This window comes from Orcinus orca, chromosome 15 (assembly GCF_937001465.1).
Source record: "Orcinus orca chromosome 15, mOrcOrc1.1, whole genome shotgun sequence".
In the NCBI taxonomy this organism is placed as follows: domain Eukaryota; kingdom Metazoa; phylum Chordata; class Mammalia; order Artiodactyla; family Delphinidae; genus Orcinus; species Orcinus orca.
This window is the reverse complement of record NC_064573.1, coordinates 53441527-53462453: the sequence shown is the minus strand read 5'-3', so window position 1 is coordinate 53462453 and position 20927 is coordinate 53441527.

Below are 20927 nucleotides of genomic sequence, written 5' to 3'. Positions count from 1 at the left end.
CCTAACCCTAGCCCGAACCCTAAACCTAACCCTTCCCCAAAGCCTGACACTCACCGGTCCCCTAATCCTAACCTGTACGCTAACACTAACCCGCGCCCTCACAAGTGCGCTCCCCCTAAAGCGTTGTCGTACACTCACCTGGACCCTAAACCGTCCCCGTCCCCTCACCCTAACCCTAGCCCGAACCCTAACGCTAACACTTCCCCGAAGCCTGAGAGTCACCCGTCCCCTAATCCTAACCCGTACGCTAACACTAACACGCGCCCTCACACGTACGCTCCCCCTAAAGCGTTGTCGTACCCTCACCTGGACCCTAAACCTTCCCCGTCCCCTAACCCTATCCCTAGCCCGAACCCTAACCCTAACACTTCCCCGAAGCCTGACCCTCACCCGTCCCCTATTCCTAACCCGTACGCTAACACTAACCCCCACCCTCAGACGTACGCTCGCCGTAAAGCGTTGTCGTACCCTCACCTGCATCCTAAACGTCCCTGTCCCCTAAACCTAACCCTAGCCCGAACCCTAACCCTAACCCTTCCCCGAAGCCTGACCCTCACCCGTCCCCTAATTCTAACCTGTACGCTAACACTAACCCGCGCCCTCACACGTACGCTCCCCCTAAAGCGTTGTCGTACCCTCAACTGGACCCTAAACCGTCCCCGTCCCCTAACCCTAACAATAGACCGAACCCTAAACCTAACCCTTCCCCGAAACCTGACACTCACCCGTCCCCTAACCCTAACCCGTACGCAAACACTAACCCACTCCCTCACACGTACGCTCCCCCTAAAGCATGTCGTACCCTCACCTGGACCCTAAACCCTCACCGTCCCCTAACCCTAACCCTAGCCCGAACCCTAACCCTAACGCTTGCCCGAAGCCTGACCCTCACCCGTCCCCTAATCCTAACCCAAACGCTAACACTAACCCGCGCCCTCACACGTACGCTCCCACTAAAGCGTTGTCGTACCCTCACCTGGACCCTAAACCATCCCCGTCCCCTAAAACTAACCCTAGCCCGAACCCTAACCCTAACACTTCCCCGAAGCCTGACCCTCACCCGTCTCGTAATCCTAACCCATACGCGAACACTAAACCGTGCCCTCACACGTACGCTCCCCCTAAATCGTTGTCGAACCCTCACCTGGACCCTAAACCGTCCCCGTCCCCTAAACCTAACCCTAGTACGAACACTAACCCTAATCCTTCCTCGAAGCCTGACCCTCACCCGTCCCCTAATCCTAACCCATACACGAACACTAACCCGCGCCCTCACACGTACGCTCCCCCTAAAGCGTTGTCGTACCCTCACCTGGACCCTAAACCGTCCCCGTCCCCTAACCCTAACACTAGCCCGAACCCTAACTGTAACACTTCCCCGAAGCCTGACCCTCACCCGTCCCCTAATCCTAACCCGTACGCTAACACTAACCCGCGCCCTCACACGTACACTCCCCCTAAAGCGTTATCATACCCTCACCTGGACCCTAAACCGTCCCCGTCCCCTAACCCTAACCGTAGCCCGAACCCTAACCCTAACCCTAACCCTTCCCCGAAGCCTGACCCTCACCCGTCTCCTAATCCTAACCCGTAGGCGAACACTAATCCGCGCCCTCACACGTACGCTCCCACTAAAGCGTTGTCGTACCCTCACCTGGACCCTAAACCATCCCCGTCCCCTATCCCTAACCCTAGCCCGAACCCTAACCCTAACCCTTCCCAGAAGCCTGACCCTCACCCATCACCTAATCCTAAACCGTACGCGAACACTAACCCGCGCCCTCACACGTACGCTCCCCCTAAAGCATTGTCGTACCCTCACCTGGACCCTAAACTGTCCCTGTCCCCTAACCCTAACCCTAGCCCGAACCCTAACCCTAACACTTCCCCGAAGCCTGACCCTCACCCGTCCCCTAATCCTAACCCGTACGCTAACACTAACCCGCGCCCTCACACGTACGCTCCCCCTAAAGCGTTGTCGTACCCTCACCTGGACTCTAAACCGTCCCAGTCCCCTAACCCTTACCCTAGCCCGAACCCTAACCCTAACCCTTCCCCGAAGCCTGAAACTCACCTGTCCCCTAATACTAACCCGTAGGCTAACACTAACCCGCGCCCTCACACGTACGCTCCCCCTAAAGCGCTGTCGTACCCTCACCTGGACCCTAAACCGTCCCCGTCCCCTAACCCTTACCCTAGCCCGAACCCTAACCCTAACCCTTCCCCGAAGCCTGACCCTCACCCGTCCCCTAATCCTAACCCGTACGCGAACACTAACCCGCGCCCTCACATGTACGCTCCCCCTAAAGCGTTGTCGTACCCTCACCTGGACCCTAAACCGTCCCCGTCCCCTAACCCTAACCCTAGCCCGAACCCTAACCCTAAACCTTCCCCGAAGCCTGACCCTCACCCGTCTCCTAATCCTAACCCGTACACTAACACTAAACCGCGCCCTCACACGTACGCTCCCCCTAAAGCGCTGTCATAAACTCACTTGGACCCTAAACCGTCCGCGTCGCCTAACCCTAACCCTAGCCCGAACCCTAACCCTAACCCTTCCCGGACACCTGACACTCACCCGTCCTCTAATCCTAACCCGTACGCTAATACTAACCCGCGCCCTCACACGTACGATCCCCCTAAAGATTTGTCGTACCCTCACCTGGACCCTAAACCGTCCCCGTCCCCTAACCCTAACCCTAGCCCGAACCCTAACCCTAACCCTTCCCCGAAGCCTGACCCCCACCCGTCCCCTAATCCTAACCCGTACCCGAACACTAACCCACGCCCTCACACGTACGCTCTCACTAAAGCGTTGTCGTACCCTCACGTGGACCCTAAACTGTTCCCGTCCCCTAACCCTAACCCTAGCCCGAACCTAACCCTAACCCTTCCCCGAAGCCTGACCCTCACCCGTCCCCTAATCCTAACCCGTACGCTAACACTAACCCGCGCCCTCACACGTACGCTCCCCCTAAAGCGTTTTCGTACCCTCACCTGGACCCTAAACCGTCCCGGTCCCCTAACCCTAACCCTAGCCCGAACCGTCACCCTAACCCTTCCCCGAAGCCTGACCCTCACCCGTCCCCTAATCCTAACCCGTACGCTAACACTAACCCACGCCCTCACACGTACGCTCCCCCTAAAGCGTTGTCGTACCCTCACCTGGACCTTAAACTGTCCCCATCCCCTAAACCTAACCCTAGCCCGAACCCTAACTCTAACCCTTCCCCGAAGCCTGACCCTCACCCGTCCCCTAATCCTAACTCGTACGCTAACACTAACCCACGCCCTAACACGTACGCTCCCCCTAAAGCCTTGTTGTACCCTCACCTGGACCCTAAACCGTCCCCGTCCCCTAACCCTAACCCTAGCCCGAACCCTAACCGTAACCCTTCCCCAAAGCCTGACCCTCACCCGTCCCCTAATCATAAACCGTACGCTAACAGTAACCCGCGCCCTCACACGTACGCTCCCCCTAAAGCGTTGTCGTACCCTCAACTGGACCCTAAACCGTCCCCGTCCCCTAACCCTAACCCTAGCCCGAACCCTAACCCTAAAACTTCCCCGAAGCCTGACCCTCACCCGTCCCCTAATCCTAACCCGTAGGCAAACACTAACATGCGCCCTCACACGTACGGTCCCCCTAAAGCGTTGTCGTACACTCACCTGGACCCTAAACCATCCCCGTCCCCTAACCCTAAACCAAGACCGAACCCTAACCCTAACACTTCCCCGAAGCCTGACCCTCACCCGTCCCCTAATCCTAACCCGTATGCGAACACTAACCCACGCCCACACACATACGCTCCCCCTAAAGCGTTGTCGTACCCTCACCTGGACCCTAAACCGTCCCCGTCCCCGTCCCCTAACCCTAGCCCGAACCCTAACCCTAACCCTTCCACGAAGCCTGACCCTCACCGGTCCCCTTATCCTAACCCTTACTCTGACACTAACCCGCGCCCTCACACGTCCGCTCCCCCTAAAGCGTTGTCGTACCCTCACCTGGACCCTAAATCGTCCCCGTCCCCTAACCCTAAACCTAGCCCGAACCCTAACCCTAACCCTTCCCCGAAGCCTGACCCTCACCCGTCCCCTAATCCTAACACTTACGCTACCACTAACCCACGCCCTCACACGTACGATCCCCCTAAAGCGTTGTCGTACCCTCACCTGGACCCTAAACCATCCCCGTCCCCTAACCCTAACCCTAGCCCGAACCCTAACCCTAAACATTCCCCGAAGCCTGACCCTCACCCGTCGCCTAATCCTAACCCGTACGCTAACACTAACCCGCGCCCTCACACGTACGCTCCCCCTAAAGCGTTGTCGTACTCTCACCTGGACCCTAAACCATCCCCGTCCCCTAAACCTAACCCTACCCCGAACCCTAACCCTAAACCTTCCCAGAAGCCTGACCCTCACCCGTCCCCTAATCCTAACCCGTACGCTAACACCAACCCGCGCCTTCACACGTACGCTCCCCCTAACGCGTTGTCGTACCCTCACCTGGACCCTAAACCGTCCCCGTCCCATAAACCTAACCCTAGCCCGAACCCTAACCCTAACAGTTCACCGAAGCCTGACCCTCCCCAGTCCCCTAATCCTAACCCGTTCGCTAACTCTTACCCGTGCCCTCACACGTACGCTCCCCATAAAGCATTGTCGTACCCTCACCTGGACCCTAAACCGTCCCCGTCCCCTAACCCTAACCCTAGACCGAACCCTAACCCTAACCCTTCCCCGAAGCCTGACCCTCACCCGTCCCTTAATCCTAAACCGTACACTAACACTAACCCACGCCCTCACACATACGCTACCCCTAAAGCCTTGTTGTACCCTCACCTGGACCCTAAACCGTCCCCGTCCCCTAACCCTAACCCTAGCCCGAACCCTAACCCTAACCCTTCCCCGAAACCTGACCCTCACCCGTCCCCTAAAACTAACCCGTACGCTAACACTAACCCGCGCTCTCACACGTACGCTCCCCATAAAGCATTGTCGTACCCTCAACTGGACCCTAAACCGTCCCCATCCCCTAACCCTAACCCTAGCCCGAACCCTAACCTTAACCCTTCCCCGAAGCCTGACCTTCACCCGTCCCCTAATCCTAACGCGTACGCTAACACTAACCCACGCCCTAACACGTACGCTCCCTCTAAAGCGTTTTCGTACCCTCACCTGGACCCTAAACCGTCCCGGTCCCCTAACCCTAACCCTAGCCCGAACCGTCACCCTAACCCTTCCCCGAAGCCTGACCCTCACCCGTCCCCTAATCCTAACCCGTACGCTAACACTAACCCACGCCCTCACACGTACGCTCCCCCTAAAGCGTTGTCGTACCCTCACCTGGACCTTAAACTGTCCCCATCCCCTAAACCTAACCCTAGCCCGAACCCTAACTCTAACCCTTCCCCGAAGCCTGACCCTCACCCGTCCCCTAATCCTAACTCGTACGCTAACACTAACCCATGCCCTAACACGTACGCTCCCCCTAAAGCCTTGTTGTACCCTCACCTGGACCCTAAACCGTCCCCGTCCCCTAACCCTAACCCTAGCCCGAACCCTAACCGTAACCCTTCCCAAAGCCTGACCCTCACCCGTCCCCTAATCATAAACCGTACGCTAACAGTAACCCGCGCCCTCACACGTACGCTCCCCCTAAAGCGTTGTCGTACCCTCACCTGGACCCTAAACCGTCCCCGTCCCCTAACCCTAACCCTAGCCCGAACCCTAACCCGAAAACTTCCCCGAAGCCTGACCCTCACCCGTCCCCTAATCCTAACCCGTATGCTAACACTAACCCGCGCCTTCACACGTAAGCTCCCCCTAACGCGTTGTCGTACCCTCACCTGGACCCTAAACCGTCCCCGTCCCATAACCCTAACCCTAGCCCGAACCCTAACCCTAACAGTTATCCGAAGCCTGACCCTCCCCAGTCCCCTAATCCTAACCCGTTCGCTAACTCTAACCCGTGCCCTCACACGTACGCTCCCCCTAAAGCGTTGTCGTACCCTCACCTGGACCCTAAACCGTCCCCGTCCCCTAACCCTAACCCTAGCCCGAACCCTAACCCTAACCCTTCCCCGAAGCCTAACCCTCACCCGTCCCCTAATCCTAAACCGTACACTAACACTAACCCACGCCCTCACACGTACGCTCCCCCTAAAGCCTTGTTGTACCCTCACCTGACCCTAAACCGTCCCCGTCCCCTAACACTAACCCTAGCCCGAACCCTGACCCTAACCGTTCCCCGAAGCCTGACCCTCACCCGTCCCCTAATCCTAACCCGTACGCTAACACTAACCCGCGCCCTCACACGTACGCTCCCCCTAAAGCGTTGTCGTACCCTCACCTGGACCCTAAACCGTCCCCGTCCCCTAACCCTAACCCTAGCCCGAACCCTAACCCTAAACCTTCCCCGAAGCCTGACCCTCACCCGTCCCCTAAAACTAACCCGTAGGCTAAAACTAACCCGTGCCCTAACACGTACGCTCCCCCTAAAGCGTTGTCGTACCCTCACATGGACCCTAAACCGTCCCCGTCCCCTAACCCTAAGCCTAGCCCGAACCCTAGCCGTAACCCTTCCCAGAAGCCTGACCCTCACCCGTCACCTAATCCTAAACCGTACGCGAACACTAAACCGCGCCCTCATACGTACGCTCCCCCTAAAGCGTTGTCGTACTCTCACCTGGACCCTAAACCATCCCCGTCCCCTAAACCTAACCCTACCCCGAACCCTAACCCTAAACCTTCCCAGAAGCCTGACCCTCACCCGTCCCCTAATCCTAACCCGTACGCTAACACCAACCCGCGCCTTCACACGTACGCTCCCCCTAACGCGTTGTCGTACCCTCACCTGGACCCTAAACCGTCCCCGTCCCATAACCCTAACCCTAGCCCGAACCCTAACCCTAACAGTTCACCGAACCCTGACCCTCCCCAGTCCCCTAATCCTAACCCGTTCGCTAACTCTTACCCGTGCCCTCACACGTACGCTCCCCCTAAAGCATTGTCGTACCCTCACCTGGACCCTAAACCGTCCCCGTCCCCTAACCCTAACCCTAGACCGAACCCTAACCCTAACCCTTCCCCGAAGCCTGACCCTCACCCGTCCCTTAATCCTAAACCGTACACTAACACTAACCCACGCCCTCACACATACGCTACCCCTAAAGCCTTGTTGTACCCTCACCTGGACCCTAAACCGTCCCCGTCCCCTAACCCTAACCCTAGCCCGAACCGTAACCCTAACCCTTCCCCGAAACCTGACCCTCACCCGTCCCCTAAAACTAACCCGTACGCTAACACTAACCCGCGCTCTCACACGTACGCTCCCCATAAAGCATTGTCGTACCCTCAACTGGACCCTAAACCGTCCCCATCCCCTAACCCTAACCCTAGCCCGAACCCTAACCTTAACCCTTCCCCGAAGCCTGACCTTCACCCGTCCCCTAATCCTAAAGCGTACGCTAACACTAACCCACGCCCTAACACGTACGCTCCCCCTAAAGCCTTGTTGTACCCTCACCTGGACCCTAAACCGTCCCCGTCCCCTAACCCTAACCCTAGCCCGAACCCTAACCGTAACCCTTCCCCAAAGCCTGACCCTCACCCGTCCCCTAATCATAAACCGTACGCTAACAGTAACCCGCGCCCTCACACGTACGCTCCCCCTAACGCGTTGTCGTACCCTCACCTGGACCCTAAACCGTCCCCATCCCCTAACCCTAACCCTAGCCCGAACCCTAACCCTAAAACTTCCCCGAAGCCTGACCCTCACCCGTCCTCTAATCCTAACCCGTACGCTAACACTAACCCGCGCGTTCACACGTACCCTCCCCCTAACGTTTTGTCGTACCCTCACCTGGACCCTAAAACGTCCCCGTTGCATAACCCTAACCCTAGCCCAAACCCTAACCCTAACAGTTCCCCGAAGCCTGACCCTCCCCAGTCCCCTAATCCTAACCCGTTCGCTAACTCTAACCCGTGCCCTCACACGTACGCTCCCCTTAAAGCGTTTTCGTACCCTCACCTGGACCCTAAACCGTCCCCGTCCCCTAACCCTAACCCTAGCCCGAACCCTAACCCTAACCCTTCCCCGAAGCCTGACCCTCAACCATCCCCTAATCCTAAACCGTAGACTAACACTAACCCACGCCCTCACACGTACGCTCCCCCTAAAGCCTTGTTGTACCCTCACCTGGATCCTAAACCGTCCCCGTCCCCTAACCCTAACCCTAGCCCGAACCCTAACCCTAACCCTTCCCCGAAGCCTGACCTTCACCCGTCCCCTAATCCTAACCCGTACGCTAACACTAACCTGCGCCCTCACACGTACGCTCCCCCTAAAGCATTGTCGTACCCTCAACTGGACCCTAAACCGTCCCCGTCCCCTAACCCTAACACTAGCCCGAACCCTAACCCTAAACCTTCCCCGAAGCCTGACCCTCACCCGTCCCCTAAAACTAACCCGTAGGCTAACACTAACCTGCACCCTAACACGTACGCTCCCCCTAAAGCGTTGTCGTACCCTCAACTGGACCCTAAACCGTCGCCGTCCCCTAACCCTAACCCTAGCCCGAACCCTAACCCTAACCCTTCCCCGAAGCCTGACCCTCACCCGTCAACTAATCCTAACCCATACGCTAACACTAACCCGCGCCCTCACACGTACGCTCCCCCTAAAGCGTTGTCGTACCCTCAACTGGACCCTAAACCGTCCCCGTCCCCTAACCCTAACCCTAGCCCGAACCCTAACCGTAACCCTTCCCCGAAGCCTGACCATCACCCGTCCCCTAATCCTAACCCGTACACTAACACCAACCCGCGGCCTCACATGTACGCTCCCCCTAAAGCCTTGTCGTACCCTCACCTGGACCCTAAACCGTCCCCGTACCCTAACCCTAAACCTAGCCCGAACCCTAACCCTAAACCTTCCCCGAAGCCTGACACTCACCCGTCCCGTAATCCTAACCCGTACGCTAACACTAACCCGCACCCTCACACGTACGCTCCCCCAAAAGCGTTGTCGTACCCTCACCTGGACCCTAAACCGTCCCCGTCCCCTAACCCTAACCCTAGCCCGAACCCTAACCCTAAACCTTCCCCGAAGCCTGACCCTCACCCGTCCCCTAATCCTAACCCGTACGCTAACACTAACCCGCACCCTCACACGTACGCTCCCCCAAAAGCGTTGTCGTACCCTCACATGTAACCTAAACCGTCCCCGTCCCCTCACCCTAACCCTAGCCCGAACCCTAACCCTAACCCTTCCCCGAAGCCTGACCCTCACCCGTCCCCTCATCCTAAACCGTACGCTAACACTAACCCGCGCCCTCACACGTACGCTCCCCCTAAAGCGTTGTCGTACCCTCACCTGGACCCTAAACCGTCCCCGTCCCCTAACCCTAAGCCTAGCCCAAACCCTAACCCTAACCCTTCCCAGAAGCCTGAATCTCAACCGTCACCTAATCCTAACCCGTTCGCTAACTCTAACCCGCGCCCTCACACGTATGCTCCCCCTAAAGCGTTGTCGTACCGTCACCTGGACCCTAAACCGTCCCCGTCCCCTAACCCTAACCCTAGCCCGAACCCTAACCCTAACCATTCCCCGAAGCCTGACCCTCACCCGTCCCCTAATCCTAACCCGTAGGCTATCAGTAACCAGCGCCCTCACACGTACCCTCCGCCAAAAGCGTTGTCGTACCCTCACCTGGACCCTAAACCGTCCCCGTCCCCTAACCCTAACCCTAGCCCGAACCCTAACCCTAACCCTTCCCCGAAGCCTGACCCTCACCCGTCCCCTAATCCTAACCCGTACGCGAACACTAACCCAAGCCCTCACACGTACGCTCCCCCTAAAGCGTTGTCGTACCCTCACCTGGACCCTAAACCGTCCCCTAACCCTAACCCAAACCCTAGCCCGAACCCTAACCCTAACCCTTCCCCGAAGCCTGACCCTTACCCGTCCCGTAATCCTATCCCGTAGGATAAAACTAACCCGCGGCCTCACACGTACGCTCCCCCAAAAGCATTGTCGTACCCTCACCTGGACCCTAAACCGTCCCCGTCCCCTAACCCTAACCCTACCCCGAACCCTAACCCTAACCCTTCCCCGAAGCCTGACCCTCACCCGTCCCCTAATCCTAACCTGTACGCTAACACTAACCCGCGCCCTCACATGTACGCTCCCACTAAAGCGTTGTCGTACCCTCACCTGAACCCTAAACCGTCCCCGTCCCCTAACCCTAACCCTAGCCCGGACCTTAACCCTAAAACTTCCCCGAAGCCTGACCCTCCCCCGTCCCCTAATCCTAACCCGTACGCTAACACTAACCCTCGCCCTCACACGTACGCTCCCCTTAAAGCGTTGTCGTACCCTAACCTGGACCCTAAACCGTCCCCGTCACCTAACCCTAACCCTAGCCCGAACCCTAACCCTAAAACTTCCCCGAAGCCTGACCCTCACCCGTCCCTTAATTCTAACCCGTACGCTAACACTAACCCGCGCCCTCACACGTACGCTCCCCCTAAAGCGTTGTCGTACCCTCACCTGGACCCTAAACCGTCCCCGTCCCCTAACCCTAACCCTAGCCTGAACCCTAACCCTAACTCTTCCCCGAAGCCTGACCCTCACCAGTCCCCTAATCCTAAACCGTACGCGAACACTAACCCGCCCCCTCACACGTACGCTCCCCCTAAAGCGTTGTCGTACCCTCACCTGGACCCTAAACCGTCCCCGTCCCTTAACCCTAACCCTAGCCCGAACCCTAACCCTAAAACTTCCCCGAAGCCTGACCCTCACCCGTCCCCTAATCCTAACCCTTACGCTAACACTAACCCGCGCCCTCACACGTACGCTCTCCCTAAAGCGTTGTCGTACCCTCACCTGCACCCTAAACCGTCCCCGTCCCCTAACCCTAACCCTAGCCCGAACCCTAACCCTAACCCTTCCCCGAAGCCTGACCCTCACCCGTCCCCTAATCCTAACCCGTACGCTAACACTAACCCACGCCCTCACACGTACGCTCCCCCTAAAGCGTTGTCGTACCCTCAACTGGACCCTAAACCGTCCCCGTCCCCTAACCCTAACCCTAGCCCGAACCCTAAGCCTAAACCTTCCCCTAAGCCTGACCCTCACCCGTCCCCTCATCCTAACCCGTTCGCTAACACTAACCCGCCCACTCACACGTACGCTCCCCCTAAAGCGTTGTCGTACCCTCACCTGGACCCTAAAACGTCCCCGTTGCATAACCCTGACCCTAGCCCGAACCCTAACCCTAACAGTTCCCCGAAGCCTGACCCTCCCCAGTCCCCTAATCCTAACCCGTTCGCTAACTCTAACCCGTGCCCTCACACGTACGCTCCCCCTAAAGCGTTTTCGTACCCTCACCTGGACCCTAAACCGTCCCCGTCCCCTAACCCTAACCCTAGCCCGAACCCTAACCCTAACCCTTCCCCGAAGCCTGACCCTCACCCATCCCCTAATCCTAAACCGTAGACTAACACTAACCCACGCCCTCACACGTACGCTCCCCCTAAAGCCTTGTTGTACCCTCACCTGGATCCTAAACCGTCCCCGTCCCCTAACCCTAACCCTAGCCCGAACCCTAACCCTAACCCTTCCCCGAAGCCTGACCTTCACCCGTCTCCTAATCCTAACCCGTACGCTAACACTAACCCGCGCCCTCAGACGTACGCTCCCCCTAAAGCGTTGTCGTACCCTCAACTGGACCCTAAACCGTCCCCGTCCACTAACCCTAACACTAGCCCGAACCCTAACCCTAAACCTTCCCCGAAGCCTGACCCTCACTCGTCCCCTAAAACTAACCCGTAGGCTAACACTAACCCGCACCCTAACACGTACGCTCCCCCTAAAGCGTTGTCGTACCCTCAACTGGACCCTAAACCGTCGCCGTCCCCTAACCCTAACCCTAGCCCGAACCCTAACCCTAACACTTCCCCGAAGCCTGACCCTCACCCGCCAACTAATCCTAACCCATACGCTAACACTAACCCGCGCCCTCACACGTACGCTCCCCCTAAAGCGTTGTCGTACCCTCAACTGGACCCTAAACCGTCCCCGTCCCCTAACCCTAACCCTAGCCCGAACCCTAACCGTAACCCTTCCCCGAAGCCTGACCATCACCCGTCCCCTAATCCTAACCCGTACACTAACACTAACCCGCGCCCTCACATGTACGCTCCCACTAAAGCCTTGTCGTACCCTCAACTGGATCCTAAACCGTCCCCGTACCCTAACCCTAAACCTAGCCCAAACCCTAACCCTAAACCTTCCCCGAAGCCTGACACTCACCCGTCCCGTAATCCTAACCCGTACGCTAACACTAACCCGCACCCTCACACGTACGCTCCCCCAAAAGCGTTGTCGTACCCTCACCTGGACCCTAAACCGTCCCCGTCCCCTAACCCTAACCCTAGCCCAAACCCTAACCCTAAACCTTCCCCGAAGCCTGACCCTCACCCGTCCCCTAATCCTAACCCGTACGCTAACACTAACCCGCACCCTCACACGTACGCTCCCCCAAAAGCGTTGTCGTACCCTCACATGTAACCTAAACCGTCCCCGTCCCCTCACCCTAACCCTAGCCCGAACCCTAACCCTAAACCTTCCCCGAAGCCTGACCCTCACCCGTCCCCTCATCCTAAACCGTACGCTAACACTAACCCGCGCCCTCACACGTACGCTCCCCCTAAAGCGTTGTCGTACCCTCACCTGGAGCCTAAACCATCCCCGTCCCCTAACCGTAAGCCTAGCCCAAACCCTAACCCTAACCCTTCCCCGAAGCCTGACCCTCACCCGTCCCCTAATCCTAACCCGTAGGCTATCAGTAACCAGCGCCCTCACACGTACCCTCCGCCAAAAGCGTTGTCGTACCCTCACCTGGACCCTAAACCGTCCCCGTCCCCTAACCCTAACCCTAGCCCGAACCCTAACCCTAAACCTTCCCCGAAGCCTGACCCTCACCCGTCCCCTAATCCTAACCCGTACGCGAACACTAACCCAAGCCCTCACACGTACGCTCCCCATAAAGCGTTGTCGTACCCTCACCTGGACCCTAAACCGTCCCTTAACCCTAACCCAAACCCTAGCCCGAACCCTAACCCTAACCCTTCCCCGAAGCCTGACCCTCCCCCGTCCCCTAAACCTAACCCGTACGCTAACACTAACCCGCGCCCTCACACGTACGCTCCCCTTAAAGCGTTGTCGTACCCTAACCTGGACCCTAAACCGTCCCCGTCACCTAACCCTAACCCTAGCCCGAACCCTAACCCTAAAACTTCCCAAAGCCTGACCCTCACCCGTCCCTTAATTCTAACCCGTACGCTAACACTAACCCGCGCCCTCACACGTACGCTCCCCCTAAAGCGTTGTCGTACCCTCACCTGGACCCTAAACCGTCCCCGTCCCCTAACCCTAACCCTAGCCTGAACCCTAACCGTCACTCTTCCCCGAAGCCTGACCCTCACCAGTCCCCTAATCCTAAACCGTACGCGAACACTAACCCGCCGCCTCACACGTACGCTCCCCCTAAAGTGTTGTCGTACCCTCACCTGGACCCTAAACCGTCCCCTTCCCCTAACCCTAACACTAGACCGAACCCTAACCCTAACCCTTCCCCGAACCCTGACACTCACACGTCCCCTAATCCTAATCTGTACGCTAACACTAACCCGCGCGCTCACACGTACGCTCCCCCTAAAGCCTTGTTGTACCCTCACCTGGACCCTAAACCGTCCCCGTCCCCTAACCCTAACCCTAGCCCGAACCCTAACCCTAACCCTTCCCCGAAGCCTGACCCTCACCCGTCCCCTAATCCTAACCCGTACGCTAACACTAACCCGCGCCCTCACACGTACGCTCCCCCTAAAGCGTTGTCGTACCCTCAACTGGACCCTAAACCGTCCCCGTCCCCTAACCCTAACCCTAGCCCGAACCCTAAGCCTAAACCTTCCCCTAAGCCTGACCCTCACCCGTCCCCTCATCCTAACCCGTACGCTAACACTAACCCGCCCACTCACACGTACGCTCCCCCTAAAGCGTTGTCGTACCCTCACCTGGACCCTAAACCGTCCCCGTCCCCTAACCCTAAGCCTAGCCCGAACCCTAACCCTAACCCTTCGCAAAAGCCTGACCCTCACCCATCACCTAATCCTAAACCGTACGCGAACACTAACCCGCGCCCTCACACGTACGCTCACCCTAAAGCGTTGTCGTACCCTTACCTGGACCCTAAACCGTCACCTAATCCTAACCCAAACCCTAGCCCGAACCCTAACCCTAACCCTTCCCCGAAGCCTGTCCCTCACCCGTCCCGTAATCCTAACCCGTAGGATAAAACTAACCCGCGACCTCACACGTACGCTACCCCAAAGCATTGTCGTACCCTCACCTGGACCCTAAACCGTCCCCGTCCCCAAACCCTAACCCTAGCCCGAACCCTAACCCTAACCCTTCCCCGAAGCCTGACCCTCACCCTTCCTCTAATCCTAACCCGTACGCTAACACTAACCTGTGCCCTCACACGTACGCTCCCCCTAAAGCGTTGTCGTACCCTCACCTGGACCCTAAACAGTCCCCGTCACCTAACCCTAACCCTAGCCCGAACCCTAAACCTAATACTTCCTCGAAGCCTAACCCTCACCCATCCCCTAATCCTAACCCGTACGCGAACACTAACCCGTGCCCTCACATGTACGCTCCCCCTAAGGCGTTGTCGTACCCACACCTGGACCCTAACCATCCCCATCCCGTAACCCTAACCCTAGCCCGAACCCTAACCGTAACCCCTCCCCGAAGACTGACCCTCACCCGTCCCCTAATCATAAACCGTACGCTAACAGTAACCCGCGCCCTCACACGTACGCTCCCCCTAAAGCGTTGTCGTACCCTCACCTGGACCCTAAACCGTCCCCTTCCCCTAACCCTAACCCTAGCCCGAACCCTAAGCCTAAACCTTCCCCGAAGCCTGACCCTCACCCGCCCCCTAATCCTAAACCGTACGCTAACACTAACCCGCGCCCTAACAGGTACGCTCCCCCTAAAGCCTTGTTGTACCCTCACCTGGACCATAAACCATCCCCGTCCCCTAACTCTAACCCTAGCCCGAACCCTAACCCTAACCTTCCCTGAAGCCTGACCCTCACCCGTCCCCTAATCCTAACCCGTAGGCAAACACTAACATGCGCCCTCACACGTACGGTCCCCCTAAAGCGTTGTCGTACCCTCACCTGGACCCTAAACCATCCCCGTCCCCTAACCCTAAACCAAGACCGAACCCTAACCCTAACCCTTCCCCGAAGCCTGACCCTCACCCGTCCCCTAATCCTAACCCGTATGCGAACACTAACCCGCGCCCTCCCACGTACGCCCCCCCTAAAGCGTTGTCGTACCCTCACCTGGACCCTAAACCGTCCCCGTCCCCGTCCCCTAACCCTAGCGCGAACCGTAACCCTAACCCTTCCCTGAAGCCTGACCCTCACCGGTCCCCTAAAACTAACCCGTAGGCTAACACTAACCCGCACCCTAACACGTACGCTCCCCCTAAAGCGTTGTCGTACCCTCAACTGGACCCTAAACCGTCGCCGTCCCCTAACCCTAACCCTAGCCCGAACCCTAACCCTAACCCTTCCCCGAAGCCTGACCCTCACCCGTCAACTAATCCTAACCCATACGCTAACACTAACCCGCGCCCTCACACGTACGCTCCCCCTAAAGCGTTGTCGTACCCTCAACTGGACCCTAAACCTTCCCCGTCCCCTAACCCTAACCCTAGCCCGAACCCTAACCGTAACCCTTCCCCGAAGCCTGACCATCACCCGTCCCCTAATCCTAACCCGTACACTAACACTAACCCACGCCCTCACACGTACGCTCCCCCTAAAGCCTTGTCGTAACCTCACCTGGACCCTAAACCGTCACCTAATCCTAACCCAAACCCTAGCCCGAACCCTAACCCTAACCCTTCCCCGAAGCCTGACCCTCACCCGTCCCGTAATCCTAACCCGTAGGATAAAACTAACCCGCGACCTCACACGTACGCTACCCCAAAAGCATTGTCGTACCCTCACCTGGACCCTAAACCGTCCCCGTCCCCAAACCCTAACCCTAGCCCGAACCCTAACCCTAACCCTTCCCCGAAGCCTGACCCTCACCCGTCCCCTAATCCTAACCCGTACGCTAACACTAACCTGCGCCCTCACACGTACGCTCCCCCTAAAGCGTTGTCGTGCCCTCAACTGGACCCTAAACAGTCCCCGTCACCTAACCCTAACCCTAGTCCGAACCCTAAACTTAATCCTTCCTCGAAGCCTAACCCTCACCCGTCCCCTAATCCTAACCCGTACGCGAACACTAACCCGCGCCCTCACATGTACGCTCCCCCTAAAGCGTTGTCGTACCCACACCTGGACCCTAACCATCCCCATCCCGTAACCCTAACCCTAGCCCGAACCCTAACCGTAACCCCTCCCCGAAGACTGACCCTCACCCGTCCCCTAATCCTAACCCGTACGCTAACACTAACCCGCGCCCTCACACGTACGCTCCCCCTAAAGCGTTGTCGTACCCTCACCTGGACCCTAAACCGTCCCCGTCCCCTAACCCTAACGCTAGCCCGAACCCTAACCCTAACCCTTCCCCGAAGCCTGACCCTCACCCGTCCCCTAATCCTAACCCGTACGCTAACACTAACCCGCTCCCTCACACGTACGCTCCCCCTAAAGCGTTCTCGTACCCTCACCTGGACCCTAAACGGTCCCCGTCCCCTAACCCTAACCCTAGCCCGAACCCTAACCCTAAACCTTCCCCGAAGCCTGACCCTCACCCGTCCACTATTACTAACCCGTACGGTAACACTAACCCGCGCCCTCACACGTACGCTCCCCCTAAAGCGTTGTCGTACCCTCAACTGGACCCTAAACCGTCCCCGTCCCCTTACCCTAAGCCTAGCCCGAACCCTAACCCTAACCCTTCCCCGAAGCCTGACCCTCACCCGTCCCCTAATCCTAACCCGTACGCTAACACTAACCGGCTCCCTCACACGTACGCTCCCTCTAAAGCGTTGTCGTACCCTCACCTGGACCCTAAACCGTCCCCGTCCCCTAACCCTAACCCTAGCCCGAACCCTAACCCTAACCCTAGCCCGAACCCTAACCCTAACCCTTCCCCGAAGCCTGACACTCACCCATCCCCTAATCCTAACAAGTAGGCTAACAGTAAACTGCGCCCTTACACGTACGCTCCCCCTAAAGCGTTGTCATAACCTCACCTGGACCCTAAACAGTCCCCGTCCCCTAAACCTAACCCTAGCCCGAATCCTAACCCTAACACTTCCCTGAAGCCTGACCCTCACCCGTCCCCTAATCCTAACCCGAAGGGTAACACTAACCCACGCCCTCACACGTACGCTCCCGCTAAAGCGTTGTCGTACCCTCACCTGGACCCTAAACTGTCCCCGTCCCCTAACCCTAGCCCGAACCCTAACCCTAACCCTTCCACGAAGCCTGACCCTCACCCGTCCCCTAATCCTAACCCGTACGCTAACACTAACCCGCGCCCTCACACGTACGCTCCCCCTAAAGCGTTGTCGTACCCTCACATGGACCCTAAACCATCCCCGTCCCCTAACCCTAACCCTAGCCCGAACCCTAACCCTAACCCTTCCCCGAAGCCTGACCCTCACCCGTCCACTAATCCTAACCCGTAGGCTAACACTAACCCACGCCGTCACACGTACGCTCCCCCTAAAGCGTTGTCGTATCCTCACCTGGACCCTAAACCGTCCCCATCCCCTAACCATAACCCTAGCCCGAGCCCTAACCCTAACCCTTCCCCGAAGCCTGACCCTCACCAGTCCCCTAATCCTAACGAATACACGAACACTAACCCGAGCCCTCACACGTACGCTCCCCCTAAAGCGTTGTCGTACCCTCACCTGGACCCTAAACCGTCCCCTAACCCCAACCCTAACCCTAGCCCAAACCCTAACCCTAACCCTTCCCCGAAGCCTGACCCTCACCCGTCCCGTAATCCTAACCCGTAGGATAACACTAACCCACGCCCTCACACGTACGCTCCCCCTAAAGCGTTGTCGTACCCTCACCTGGACCCTAAACCGTCCCCGTCCCCTAACCCTAACCCTAGCCCGAACCCTAACCCTACCCCTTCCCCGAAGCCTGACACTCACCCGTCCCCTAATCCTAACAAGTAGGTTAACAGTAACCCGCGCCCTTACACGTACGCTCCCCCTAAAGCGTTGTCGTACCCTCACCTGGACCCTAAACTGTCCCCGTCCCCTAACCCTAGCCCGAACACTAACCCTAACTCTTCCCCGAAGCCTGACCCTTACCCGTCCCCTAATCCTAACCCGTACGCTAACACTAACCCGCGCCCTCACACGTACGCTACCCCTAAAGCGTTGTCTTACCCTCACCTGGACCCTAAACCGTACCCGTCCCCTAACCCTAACCCTAGCCCGAACCCTAACCCTAACCCTTCCCCGAAGCCTGACCCTTACCCGTCCGTTAATCCTAACCCGTACGCTAACACTAACCCGCACCCTCACAAGTACCCTACCCCAAAAGCGTTGTCGTACCCTCACCTGGACCCTAAACCGTCCCCGTCCCCTAACCCTAACCCTAGCCCGAACCCTAACCCTAACCCTTCCCCGAAGCCTGACCCTCACCCGTCCCCTAATCCTAACCCGTATGCGAACACTAACCCGAGCCCTCACACGTACGCTACCCCTAAAGCGTTGTCGTACCCTCACCTGGACCCTAAACCGTCCCCTAACCCTAACCCTAACCCTAGCCCGAACCCTAACCCTAACCCTTCCCCGAAGCCTGACCCTCACCCGTCCCGTAATCCTAACCCGTAGGATAAAACTAACCCGCGCCCTCACACGTACGCTCCCCCAAAAGCGTTGTTGTACGCTCACCTGGACCCTAAACCGTCCCTGTCCCCTAACCCTCACCCTAGCCCGAACCCTAAACCTAACCCTTCCCCGAAGCCTGACCCTCACCCGTCCCCTAATCCTAACCCGTACGCGAACACTAACCCGCGCCCTCACACGTACGCTCGCCCTACAGCGTTGTCGTACCCTCACCTGGACCCTAAACCGTCCCCGTCACCTAACCCTAACCCTAGCCCGAACCCTAACCCTAACCTTTCCCCGAAACCTGACCCTCACCCGTCCCCTAATCCTAACCCGTACGCTAACACTAACCCGCGCCCTCACACGTACGCTCCCCCTAAAGCGTTGTCGTACCCTCACCTGGACCCTAAACCATCCCCGTCCCCTAACCCTAACCCTAGCCCGAACCCTAACCCTAAACCTTCCCCGAAGCCTGACCCTCACCCGTCCCCTAATCCTAACCCGTACGCTAACACTAACCCGCGCCCTCACATGTACGCTCCCCCTAAAGCGTTGTCGTACCCTCACCTGGACCCTAAACCGTCCCCGTCCCCTAACCTTAACCCTAGCCCGAAGCCTAACCCTAACCCTTCCCCGAAGCCTGACCCTCACCCGTTCCCTAATCCTAACCCGTACGCTAACACGAACCGGCTCCCTCACACGTACGCTCCCCCTAAAGCGTTGTCGTATCCTCACCTGGACCCTAAAACGTCCCCGTCCCCTAACACTAACCCTAGCCCGAACCCTAACCCTAAGCCTTCACCGAAGCTTGACCCTCACCCGTCCCATAATCCTAACCCGTACGCTAACACTAACCCGCGCCCTCACACGTACGCTCCCCCTAAAGCGTTGTCGTACCCTCACCTGGACCCTACACCGTCCCCGTCCAACAACTCTAACCCTAGCCCGAACCCTAACCCTAACCCTTCCCCGAAGCCTGACACTCACCGGTCCCCTAATCCTAACAAGTAGGCTAACAGTAACCCGCGCCCTTACACGAACGCTCCCCCTAAAGCGTTGTCATAACCTCACCTGGAACCTAAACAGTCCCTGTCCCCTAAACCTAACCCTAGCCCGAACCCTAAACCTAGCCCGAACCGTAACCCTAACCCTTCCCTGAAGCCTGATCCTCACCCGTCCCCTAATCCTAACCCGAATTCTAACACTAACCCGCGCCCTCACACGTACGCTCTCCCTAAAGCGTTGTCATACCCTCACCTGGACCCTAAACGGTCCCCGTCCCCTAACCCTAACCCTAGCCCGAACCCTAACCCTAACCCTTCCCCGAAGCCTGACCCTCACCCGTCCCCTAATCCTAACCCGTACGCGAACACTAACCCGCGCCCTCACACGTACGCTACCCCTAAAGCGTTGTCGTACCCTCACCTGGACCCTAAACCGTCCCCTAACCCTAACCCTAACCCTAGCCCGAACGCTAACCCTAACCCTTCCCCGAAGCCTGACCCTCACCCGTCCCGTAAACCTAACCCGTAGGATAAAACTAACCCGCGCCCTCACACGTACGCTCCCCCAAAAGCATTATCGTACCCTCACCTGGACCCTAAACCGTCCCCGTCCCCTAACCCTAACCCTAGCCCGAACCCTAACACTAACCCTTCCCCGAAGCCTGACCCTCACCCGAACCCTAATCCTAACCCGTACGCTAACACTAACCCGCGCCCTCACACGTACGCTACCCCTAAAGCGTTGTCGTACCCTCACCTGGACCCTAAAGCGTCCCCTAAACCTAACCCTAACCCTAGACCGATCCCTAACCCTAACCCTTCCCCGAAACCTGACCCTCACCCGTCCCTTAATCCTAACCCGTACGCTAACACTAACCCGCGCCCTCACACGTACGCTCCCCCAAAAGCGTTGTTGTACGCTCACCTGGACCCTAAACCGTCCCTGTCCCCTAACCCTCACCCTAGCCCGAACCCTAAACCTAACCCTTCCCCGAAGCCTGACCCTCACCCGTCCCCTAATCCT